Source organism: Apteryx mantelli, chromosome 19 (assembly GCF_036417845.1).
Source record: "Apteryx mantelli isolate bAptMan1 chromosome 19, bAptMan1.hap1, whole genome shotgun sequence".
In the NCBI taxonomy this organism is placed as follows: domain Eukaryota; kingdom Metazoa; phylum Chordata; class Aves; order Apterygiformes; family Apterygidae; genus Apteryx; species Apteryx mantelli.
Window position 1 is genome coordinate 7,175,304 of NC_089996.1, and position 11,249 is coordinate 7,186,552.

Consider the following 11,249-nt stretch of genomic DNA (forward strand, 5'->3'; position numbering starts at 1 on the left):
TCATAAGTGGGAAGCTGTTGGGAGGTCAGTGCAGAAACACCTGGTTGCTCCACCAGCAGTCAACTAGGGCAAGTAACCCTGGTTCAAAATCAGCTTTGTATCTGCAATATCCAGCAAGTATCCACACCATGCTCTAATCTCCACCTTAGGTTTCAATTTAGTTTATTTGATCAGGATCTGCTTTATGGAGATGTGTAAATATAGACTGAATTAGATCTTTTCTCCTGAACAGCAGCCCACCTAAAAATCAGAAGTACTGTTTAATGCATGCAGTTGCTAGGCTAGTAACCTCTGCAGAACAGACCCTTTGCTCACAATTCAGTCTGCACAGTGCTCCCCAGTGTCTTCTGCAGGACACAAATAATCTGAGCTATTCCACCATCTGGGTTTCTTACTATGTCTGGTAAGAAAGAGATGATTGTTCTTCTCACCATAGGCTGCAATGTAGAAAATACGGGAAAGGTCCCATATTCTGAATATTTAGCTTCTCCACTAACATCTTCAGAATGATGAAAGGAACCTGCAATGTGCTACTGGAGATATGATTTATCAGAGAAGGCTGTTTAAGGTGAACAGAGCTCTGATAACCTACTATAGAACTGTAAATGACCTAAGCCAAATGTAATAGAGCAGTCTAAGGAAAAAAGCATACTTCCACAAGCGTATCCTAGCAAACTAACTTTTCAATTGTATGTTCTAAACCTACTGTCTCTGTTAACAATGTGTACCATATGCTCTCTGTAGACAGATGGTGACACAACATGGGGATTGAACTCAATGGAGAATGTGTATATATATGTGAACCAAAGGCTTCAGGATGGCTCAATCTTCAGTGCTACTAAAGGGATTAGCCAGAGCAGTGGGCTAGACCTGCCAGCAGGGCAGGAGTAGATGAAAGGAGGTTTTGGGGTGGGGGGAAGCAGAAAGGCCTAACTGCAGAGACTGGTGAAGGAAGAAGTAACTAGCTAGAGGAGCTACTGCAAAAGGAAAAACTATTAAGAACAGCCAGCATAGCTGGTGTGGCTAGCAGGAGCAGCTAGCTGGAAAAATGGGCAGGTCAGATGAGACCATGCCATCCAGCATGGCTGGTGACAGAGCTATGGGACTTCACCTCCACAAGCACTCTGCAGAGACATGTTTTATGGGGAGAGGAGCAGAGAGTTGGCCAACAGGTGGCTTCACTAAAGATTCAGGGAGGAGGAGGACTTTAAATGATGATTTGAGGCCCTTTGAGGAAAAGTGGAATGACCTTTTGTATTATGCTCCCTCTACCCTTCTCTCCTCCTTTCCTTTCCTGTCTTCTGTTAAGGCTTTGATTTGTCAGTTGCAATTAGACTCGGCGCTGTTCGGTCCATCCGTTCATTGAGGAAGTACAGCTCTCAGAGCAGCCAGACACACTCGTTCAGTTGTGTGAGGTTTCGGGGAGGCGCAATGAGCTGGTGCTCTTGGGTGACCTCGCAGTTTGAACCTGACCCGGTGGTGGGGTCTCACTGATTTAAAGCCTGCAAAAAGTCCCCCACAAGATTTTCTAGGTCATTCCGAGCCATAAGAACCTGACCTGCGAAAACCATGCGTGTCATTCTGGTCTGAATTTACCTAGCTGCAGCTCCCTACCCTTTGGCTCTTGTCCTGCTAATCTCACCGAGATTACAGACCTCGTTGCCCTTGGAATCTTTCTCCTCCTGTGGGCATTTTTGCATGCACACCCAAGCTATGTCCCCCCCCGCACTTGGAGAGGCCTATAGAGACTGAGCGTGAGCCTGGTGGCCCTTCTCCCAGATCGGATTTCTTTGGGTTCCTCGTCTGCGTGCACTCTCCTCTTTGCAGCTAGGCCCACGACTTAGGGCCAGGGCTGGCCAAGGTGCAGCATGTCCGGCTGCACGGTGGCCTAGCTTCAAGGTGGGGGTCATGGACGGGGCATCCGTCCAGAACACGCGGTTACCTGCTCAGGGGCGGGCCGGGCCCCAGGGGCAAGCAAAGGGCGCAGAGCGTGCATATGCCTCCCGTGCTGAGGAGGGCGACAAACTCAGCTGTCTCACTTCCCGGGCAAATGCTCTGTCCTGGAGGCTGCTAGGCAGCAGGTGGATAATGGTGGCACGGGCTTTGTTTCGGAGAGAAGGTAGCTGGGGCTTTTTGCTCTGCTGTGAACTCAGTGCTGTCTGTCTGCGCCGGGTCTCACACCTCCCCCTCTGCCAGCATTCTCAGAAACAGCACGAATGTGCTGCGGGAAGCTGAGCCCAACCTCCAGAATGGCATGCGTTCCTGCGATGCAGACAGCCTACCCTTTGCCTGGTCCTGGCGCACTCAGAAGCTCCACAGACAATCCAGGTAGTAAGTACTTTGCTTCCTTGCACCACACTGGATATAAAGGTTCAGTGCCTTCCCTCGGACCTCTAGCTCTAGTTCTCTGACCCCACTGCTCTCTCCCCAGGTTTTGGTCCCTTGCAGATCACACCTTCCTAATATTTTCCTCATCCTCAAGCCATTGCGCACCCCTGGGTCTCTCTCCTTCCTCTCCCCCCCACTCCCCGGATCTCTTCCCTTCCGTGGTGGGATTTCCCTGTCACGGCACTCAGAGTGCTGCAGGCCAGCCCTTCCCCCTGCACACCCTCTGGGTCTGCCAGGGCACACATGCACTGCAGCACTCTGCTCTCCCAGGTGCACCTGTGCTCAGTTACAGGCGGCCGTAGGTCTGTCAGAGGAGACACTGGTATGTGAGTGGGCACCTGAGCCCACTCATCAGTTCCAGGGCATCTATCCACAAGAGAAGGCTTCCAACCTGAGCAGAAGTCTAGCAGCTCTGAGCTCTCTCCAGCCTCCCATGGGGCTGACTAGCAGGGGATGCAAAGGGATCTCTGTTAAAAGGAGCATTACAGGCCTCACACAGGAGGCTCACGGGTCACCTGGAGGTGAGAAGGCCATGAGTTTCATGCTATGCACAAGCAACAGCAGAGATGATCACAGGTTTCCTCTGCAATGCAGACTGCTGCCCCCAGGCACTCTTCGGCTCCCCCGCTTCTCCTCCGTTGCACTCCACTTGGAAAAGAGCAAAACTTGCCAAGCCTCCTGCCAGTGGGAACCACTGAGGACATGCCCTTGAAGGGGCGGAGTGAGACCAGGCTCATCTTGAGATCTCCTGCTCGTAGCTGGTGTGAATGAATTCTCTCCTGCTGTGCAGCCAGGCAAAAGATTAATACCCTATTAATATTAATACCATATTAATACCATACCTGTCGATCCTCAGGAAGAGCTGCCTGAAAGAGTTTGGGAGAGCCTGGTGTCTCTCAGTGCAAAGCAGGAAAGCACTTAGGCTTTGGAAGGCATCCTCCATTTGGTGGGGAGAACCCATGCCCAGAGATGTCCTCTTTTCCTGTCCAATGTGTTTATGTCTAGCTGAGTTGAATACATCTCTGCAAAATACCTCTGGAGTCCATGGTGCAGCTGCTCTGAGAAAGCTGCATGGTTAAAGGAATCTAATGGGAGTGGCGCAGGTACCCAGTGGTACTGTGAAATTAACAGGCTGCCTGATGGTGACCCTGATGCTTTCACTGCTGTGCTCTTTCGGAGGCTTAGCTGGGAGCTCACTAACAGCTACTTTTCAGTCCTGGAATTCACTGGCTGCCAAGCGTACGATCTTACACCATGTACACTGACCCCCAAGAAGATACCTTCCTGAACTTTCCTGGCTGATTCCCCTATGGTCCAACTCTGTTCACGTTAGTTGCTTCTGTCAGGCAGAAAACCAGACAAGTGGCTTTGAGCTGCATCAAGGTGCCTTGCAGTCACTCTTCCTTTCCTGTGTTGGAGTTGGCCAGGAGTTCTGGGGTCGGAGGGGCAGAGGGCCTAAGCAGGAGGCCTGCAAGTAGTCGCATGAGAATGGCATGGAGGTTATGGGCTGTGAAATTTCCTTCCAGTTTGACAGACTACAAAGCTGATGTTCAGCTCAAAGAAGCAGAGATGAGAGCGAGGTTCTCACTCTCAAACTCAGAGTCTTTGGCAGCGCTCCACCATCACACTTAGGCTGTGCTCGAGAGCATCTCTCTCTCTCCTCATCTGTCCCATGGTTGCAGAACACAGGGGAAGGGAAGTCCCATGGTACGGGCTGGCAGAAAGTGGGGCAGGGTCTATTTTCAGCATGCCTGAATCCCCTCTCCTCCGGGGGAATGCCAGCACTCCTGTGCCTTGCCCACATTGCATTGCTGGGCGGGACAGTCTGTATCCAGGGGATGCTCTCATTCCACCTCTTCTCTTCTGGCTGTGCTGTGGTTTGGTTCTGGTGCCAATGGTGTCCAGCCCAGTGCCAGTGGAGTCCAGCCCTGTGGGGACGGAAACAGGATTGGCAGAAGGTTGATGGCTGACAGGATCCATTTGGCTCTATGTTTTGCATCTGGGCGCTGTTGCCTCTTTCAGCAGATCCCTCCCTTCCCAAGGACAGGCACCTTCTTGGCAGCACCATGTGTGGACAGAGGAACTGGGAAAAAGAGTTTCCTGTGGCATAACTCACTGAGAACTAGGGAGCTAAACCTGGAGTTTGGGTTCACTCTTTCAGATTACAGAGTTCTTTTTTGAAAGAAGCTGGAAGGCCCAGTAGGCCTTCGTCACAGAAGTTTATCATCTGCATGAGATGTATTAACTTCATGAATTAAAATAAATCCAAAGTAGATGCTGTTTAGCCCAGAGCCTTTTACCAGATGGCTATCTGAGTGTCCATATGACTAAACACCCCAGTTTCTTTTGCAGGATTTTTTTATCTGTGGAAGGAAATTTTCCAAGACAGTTCACCTGCAAACCTGAATTAATATAGCTATTATTTTTCAAAATGAACAACTGGAGGTAATGGTAACAAAGCATAGTTTTTTTCTCGTTTTCTCCTGCACAGAAGTACTGAACTTCCCATGTTACCCTCCCAGTCTTTTTCCATCTATTTTCTCACTGTTCCCTTCTCATTTTCTAATCTCTCCAAATCTGAACCAAAGGATAAGGGCTTTTCCCTTTCAAAATTGCACAGAGAGTTAATGCACAGTTTGTTGTGAACATGCACACAGATGCCTGTGACATGCATACCATCTTTTAATATCACCTTTTAAAAACTTCACAGGAGAAACTACCAGTTTATAGTTTGTTTGTTGATGGGAAAGGGAAGGTAGGCTTTTGCTAAAAAGAAGACATCCAAGCCAAATGGTATGCAGTGCTGACACAGCCAGACAGTTCTATTAGTCACAAGCGCTGAGTAGTGGATGCAAGATATCCTGTACTACTCTCCCTGGTATCAAGGATTGCATTCTGGAGTAGATATATTTAGCAGTGTAGATGCAGTCTTAACAGTTAGATCCCCCTACCTACATGCTTGACCTCACCTTCAGAGAATCCAGCAGGTTTGTGAGGCATAACTTCCCTTTAAAAACACACACAAAGGACCTTCCCTTATATATCACTTTTTTCTGTGCCCATTAATTCTGTTCTATATTGTAGTTTCTACTGATTTGCCCTTACTGATTTTCCTTGATTTCCCCATAAGCTCTTTTATCATGGGATTGCATTAGTCACCTGGCAGTCCTGTGATATCCAGAGGATTTTTAAGTAAGAGTTTCCGCACCATGGTTAGAATCTTATCATTCCATCCTTGAGTTTCTCTAGAACTTTGGACATCTTCATGAAGTCTTTACAACCAGACTGCTAACATGATGAAGAGAATGTGAAATTGCCTTCGTGATGGAAAGAGGACTTAAGACCAGAAGTGATAGAGGAATAGCTGCAAATGTAGGAATTTTGCAAGGGAGACAGCGAACATGCTCAGAATCATGGAGATATGGTGGATAGCAGGCACTATTGGAACATGGTCATGGAAGTGTACAGGCTGTTTAGGAAGGAGAGGCAGGAAAGATGAGGAAGGGCGTTTGTGTTCTATGTTAAGGTGCTCCTTGATCCTGCAGAGCTCCACCATGAAATTGGAGACATGCCTGCCAGATAGTGGAGGAAAATGAGGGGTGTTGTAATGGGGTTTGTTATAGACCACCTGACCAAAGCAAGGTAGTGGAGCAGGATTTCTACAAGAAACTCACTGAAGTCTCCTCTCCCGTAGGGTGAATTTCAGCTGTCCAGACATCTGTTGGGAGAGCAAAGCACTGGGCAGTCAATACAGGAAGTTCTTGGACTGTGCTAGTGACAATATCTTCATGTAAATGCTGGAGGATCAATGAAGGGCAATGCTCAGTTCTGGGACTAGGGATGAACTGGTGGTAAATATGATCCCAGAGTGCAGCTTGGGCTGCAGCAACCACGTGATGATTGAGATAAGGCCCTAGCAGAAAGCTGAGAAGGTAAGCAGCAAAATTAGAACTCTGGTCTTCAGAAGACCAGAATTCATCATATGCGGGGAATTGCTAGTTAGAACACTCTGGGAAGCAGCCATGAAAGAGAAGGCTGCTCAGAATATATGCTGAGTGTTTAAAGAAAACTTAATAAGACATCAGGAACAAACCATCCTGTTCTGCAGGAAGATGGGGAATTTCAGCTTAGCTAAGCAGGTAGCTTCTTGATGAACTAAAACACGAATTATACAAGAGGTGGAGACAAGGACTGGCAATAAAATAGGAGTGTAAAAAGATTATTTGGGTACTTAGAGACATCAAACATAAAAATTCTGCAGGTATGATGCCAAAAGAAGTTCAGGGAAAACGCGGGTCTGGCAATGAATGTGGGAGACAACCTAGTGAGAGATGATACAGAAAGGACTTAAATATGCAGTACCTTTTCTGCATCAGTCTTCACAGGCAAAGCCTTTTCCCAGACATCTGCATGTTCCTAAACAGTATGAGAAGGAAAGGGGTAACCAACAGTGGGGATGTCCTAGACTACCACTTATTGAAGGCGGAATTACTAAGAGAAGTTGGATGTATTCATATCCATGGGGCTGGATGGGATTCATCAAAGGATGCTGAAGGAGTTGGCCAATGTAATTGCAAGGCCAATGTTTATCATCTATGAAAAATTGTGACACACAGGAAAGGTACCTTATGATTTGAAGAAGACTAATATTATGGCCATCTTTAAAAAAGCAAGAAAGATGATCAGGGAAACAGTAAGCTGGTCATTCTCACTTTGGTCCTTGGATCATGGAATACATCCTTCTGGCATCTATCTCTAAGCATGTGAAGGATAAGAAGGTAACTGAGAACAACCAACATTAACTTCCCACAGGAAAGCATGCTAGAGTGACCTGCTTGCTCTCTGTGATGAAGTGACTGGCCATACAGACAAGGGACATATTGGTAGACATACCATACCTTGATCAGCAAAGCTCTTGACACTGACTTTCACAGTGTTCTCATTTGAAAATGGAAGAAGTATGAGCTGGATGAACAGTCGATGAGCTGGGCTGAAAATTCACTGGAGTACCAGGCTTAAAGGATTGTAATAAATGTCTAGGCAACTGGCTGATGGCCAGTAATGAGTGGACTACCTGAGGGCTGATAACACAGCCCACATTGTTCATCAGTGACTTGGATGATCACAGAAATATATTATCAGATTTGTGGATGACATTGTTTTAGACAGAGCAGATGACATGACAAATGACAAAGTGATGTTGATAAACCTGAAGACTGTACCAACAGAAACCCTATGAAGTTTAATAAGAAGTGCAAAGTTTGCACCCAGGGAAGAATGACACCGTGTTATGTGAGCTGGGAACTGACTGGCTGAGAGTAGCCTTGCTAAAAAGGACTTCAGGGTTATGGTGAATGCCCAGATAAATAGGAGTTAAGAATCTGCTTGGTTATGGTGGATGCCCAGATGTATAGGAGTTAAGAATCTGCTCTCAATGTAAAGAAAACAGAGTACTAGGCTATGTGAGGAAAAGTGTGGTCAGAAGGTCACAGAAAGCTATTATCCCCTTTATTTGGCACTTACAAGGCTACTACTGAAATACTGTGCCTTGTTTGGCTCCCCCTAGCTCAAGAGGGATGTGGAGAAATGGAAGAGGGTCCAATGGAAGGTGACCAGGATGGTCTGCTCAGTAATGGCTGACAATACAGTAAGAGGTAAGAGCCACAGACTGCTGCTTGGGGCTTCAGGCTAGACGTTAGGAAAAATTTCTTCACCAGGAAGGTAGTGCAGACCTGGCACAGGTTACCCAAAGAGGCTGTGGGATTTCCAACCCTGGAGGTTTCCAACATTCAACTAGACCAAGCTACAGCTTCTGCTAGTGGCAGATCTGTTTCAAACAAAAGGATGGATAGACACCTCCAGAGATCCCTTCCAACCTACATTTCTGTGTATCCGTGGCACAAGTTCTGCCAATTTGCTAGTTCTCATATTGTTTATTTGTTCCATAACCTCTTTTACTGGCACTTTGGTCCTTCATAAAGAAAGATTCTAGCGTGTGAACTACCCAAGTCATCCTCTTGTGATCAGAAAAAAAAAAAAAGTTTTTTTTTACTATGACCTCTTTTTCTCTAAAGGCTGCATTCACATCCTGTTCATCTATTGGCTAAATAACTTCTCTGGAAGGCTTCTTGCTCCTGATGTGTTTAAAAAAGGATTGAATTAAGTTTATATGCCTCTTGAAAATTGTACAATAATTCTGGTTTTATCTAACTTGTCAAAATTTATCATCCTTTCTATTTTCTTCATTTGAACAAAACTTTAGCTTTTTAAAGGAACACTTTTTGCTTTAGTAGCCTTCTTTAACTTGATGTTTAGCCGCACCAGATTGATTTTGCTCTTTCTCAGGTCTCTCCTGATAATTAGCAGGCCTTTGCTCTGCACTTCCACTATGGTACCATTAAGTCGTCTTCAGTCTACTTGCAAATACTAAAACTTAACTGCCTGCCTTAGATTCTTTATTGCCATGTGCTTTATAAGCACAACTGTATTGGAATTTTTTGGTTATTGTTGATTCTGCAAAGGTGTTACATCTAATTATATCACAAATATTGCCACAGAGCAGTTCTTAAACAGCTCTGCTTTGAACCATGTCCACAGCTGTATTTTGCACTACGCAAGTCAAGATTGTTTTTCCTTCCTTCTAATCCCTAACTATGGTTTCATGAAGCACTCACTGTCAGTGTCTACAAATATAGTTTTGGCACCACAACCCAATGTAACATTTGCCCATTCTATACAGGATAGTTGTGGTCTCCTATTGGTGTTGCATTTACTCTTTAAATGCTCTAGCGGTCTGGTTTTCCTCTTTTAATTGTGGTTAGTGTTGCTGTCCTGAGGGCCTGGTTGATAAGAAATGAGAAGACACCTGGAGGAGGGCCTGAGGGCAGGGAACTTGAGGGACCCTACTGATAAATTCCTTGACCATCAAGAACATGGAGAAATGTTAACTCATTCAGTGCTAGAGATGGCAAGAGCTAGGAGGAATTCAGCTTCACAACTTCAATCTCTTTTGAGCACAGTCTGGTGTGAATCTGCTATTCAGCCAAAAAGGAAGACAAGACCGTTGTCAGTATATGTTCCCGCTAATCAGACTCCTCATTTTTCTCCCAGAATCTGACAGTGATAGCCGTAGATGTGGCAGCTGAACATACAATGAAATTAGGCAGACCTCTAGTCCTAGATGAAGAATAATTTTTTGAAGGCTGAGTGATCAAATCAGATGTTAAATGCCCTCCACATTATTATAAGTCCACTATACAGGAATTCAAAGTACCACTCTGGTCCTCTGGTAATGACTGGCTCTTCTCTCCTTCTTAACCAGGGTGAAAAATGTTTAGATAAGCCTTCTGAGATATCTAACTGTCCCAATGCCAGAGCAGTGAGCTCTGGGTTTGGATTCTATTCTCAGGCCCAGAAGCCCAAAACATGGGTGTGGCAGTGCCAAAGCCCTCTTTGTAAGGGACTCCTACAGCACAGTGCTTTGTCTGTTGCTGGATATTACACTGGGTCCCAGATATTGTTTTTCAATCCTTGTCCTTGTGTTATTCACTGAGATATTTAAATGACTGAAATGTTAATGACCAGGAAAAGAATGTGTTTAGATTTGAAAGATTCTAAGCAGTTTAAGTGATGATGCTCTTTTCCTAAAACAGTTACTCTCCTGGACTTCCAGCAAATCCCCCTTTCCCATGCTGTCAGCATGGCACAAGGTGGCCTGCTACCTCTAATGGTCTGGTATAGGCAGAATTGTGTTGCTAGGTTTTTCTGGAACTGTTTGACTATGTGAGTATGCAAGAAATTTTTGATGGGATGGCAGTGCTGGGCTAAGGATTTATCAGAATGCAGAGTATCTGGAACTGTATGCTGATATATGTCTGATGGTGTCTACAGGTATGGCTGGGTGGGGGGGTGTTGTTTTGGGGAGCTGTATGTAGGGAAAGGTTATGGGGGGGCCTCTGGAATTTCTGGTTTGACACGGGACTGCTTATATATGTCAACAATAATAAGAGAATGCATAGGTCAAATGCAGGCATAAGGTAAAAGAGACAGCAAACAGTGAGAAAGCAGAATTTCTTGGGGAATCGTGCTTTTAGGAAATATACACACAAGTATGTATTGTGTATGCATGCACAAGAATATATTTTAATTTGATACTTCAAAAGTCAGCTCAGGAATCCATTCAAGAGCTCCTTTTCAGAACTAGAGTCTCCCATTACTTGGACCAACCGCATGGCTTCAGGCTTCCAACTCACTGTATTTTGAACCCTCTCAAGTATCAAGACTGTCCTATACAGAAAGTTGGGCTTTAATGCATTTTGCCTTTCAGTTTTTAAGAAAATGGCACTGCAAATGGGCACTTAACAACTATTTACTGTTTTTTGACTTATTTTTGCTGTTACTCTCAAGGCTTCAGTTCCTAAAGCATCGTAGAAATGTTATCATCCTCACTCCATGACTGGAAGAGCTGTGATATAAACATACTAAGAACATACTGCCATGGGCTGCAAGTCACTGAGAAAGCCAGCAATAAGAACCATAACTCCTGCATCCAAGTTCTCTAAGTGCCTTGAGTAGTCTACATTCTCTCCTTAACACTCTTGACAAATTATTTATAGGAGATGTATTCATACAGTCAGTAAGACATAAAAATGTTCTAATTATATCAGTCAAATCAAATGACAATTATGCTCTTAGTTCAGTTTGCCAGACAATGCTTTGCCAAAGACCGTTTGCCAAAATGTTTCGACCGAAGAAAGGGGGAGCATCTGCAGCATCTGCAGACGAGACACTATAAAATCCCGCAGGGGTAAGTCTGGCCTGTCCCACGGAAGATTTCAAGGTAAGCATAAGGTTTTTGTGAG